We start from the raw sequence: 1,497 nt of genomic DNA, 5'->3' as shown, positions 1-1,497 counted from the left end.
CCCGCCGGATCTGGTCGTCGGTGGCCTCTGGCCGCTGGATCCGGTGTTGGGATGCCCGGAGATGCGGACCGAATCGGGAGAAATCGTTGGCTGGGGTGCTCTAGCCACGACGGCGGCGACACCGACCGGTGCCGTTCCCCTCCTTGGAGGCGCCGTCGAGGTTTGTGCCCTCTCCCTCCCGCTCCATGCCCGGGAGAAATCCCATGTCTTGCCGAGACAGGTCAACAACGGTGCAGCGTGCGCCGCCTCCTTCTTGAAGGTGCCGGCTTGGGCAAGGTGGGAGTGTGCTGTGGTGCTGGGCGGCGGTGACTGGGTGGCTGCGTCTTCGGCGAGGGATTTGGAGCCTGATGCTTTGTATCTAAATTAGTGTCGGTCCGTTGTCCTCTCGATTGGCCGTTGCCGATCTGTGCTTGCTTGCTCAACGTCTCTGCCTTGGGCAGGGAGGGGATAGGGATCCTCTCCTTTGTATTGGGAGCAACCAGATGCGGTTGCAAGGTCATGGAGCTGATTCTGCGGGTTGATCTGATTCCAGTTTTGGATGCTCATTTTTCTCCTTGCTGTTTGTTTGTTCAGTGACAGCTCCCTTGTGCAGTTTTTCCTCTTCGTGCTTGTATCAGTGGGCTGCGGTGTGGACTTTCTTCTGGTACCCTTCGTGCAGCGGCGTGTCGAGCTGAGTATCTCCCTTGGTGCCCAGAATCATGCCCTTTCCTTGCTCTAGGGAGGGCAATAATTCCATCTTCCAGCGGTCCGGCGCCTTTCGAGCCAAGGCGAGGGGCAGGGGTCCCCTCCGGATTTGGAGAGGAGCGGCAGGGTTTCGATGTGCACCTTCTAGGGTAGATGAGGGCTCGGTCCATCGACGTTGGGCAATGGCTCCGCCCGAAGTTCCCCTCTGTTTGTCCTACTGACTAAAGTTCACTTGGAGGACTCCGTTGACTACATGCTAGTGCTTATTCCGTTTACTTCTATAGGGCGTGTAGTCTTTGGTGCTTGTAAGCTGCTTCGGCATCACCGTGTACCTGCAGTTTATTTTTTTTTTCTGTTTTCAGTTGGTTGTATTGGTGGCCTTGTGTAATTCCTGGCCGGTTGATAGCTTTGTCAATTCAAAGTCGGGCTTTTCTTGAGCCTTCGTTCTAAAAAAAAATCTCACCTTGGAGATAATCCGGCAATCCCACGGTTTCTTCGCCAGTGTTTGTGAGTGGTAAACCTCAGACAATACACCACGGGATGTCATTGTCCCATCGAGGCTGTGATTATCACCGACAAATTGCATCAAGCTGGTTTTCATTGTCGGTGGGGCCAATGCCATGGAGGTTGTGGTGTTTTGTTCCCGCTGACCCACAACTTTCGAGGTTGTGATCCTCTGGTCATGCGAATATCCAATGTGTAGATTGTGCTGCTGGATTCTTTCAAGTGGGACTCGGTTGCTTTATGCCCGTGCTCCAGCATGATTCGCTTGAAATTGACCAAGAGAAAAAAGACACTAGAAGTTGTTGAACG

Source organism: Triticum dicoccoides, chromosome 6B (genome assembly GCF_002162155.2).
Source record: "Triticum dicoccoides isolate Atlit2015 ecotype Zavitan chromosome 6B, WEW_v2.0, whole genome shotgun sequence".
Taxonomy (NCBI): Eukaryota; Viridiplantae; Streptophyta; class Magnoliopsida; order Poales; family Poaceae; genus Triticum; species Triticum dicoccoides.
This window is presented reverse-complemented; position numbering follows the sequence as displayed.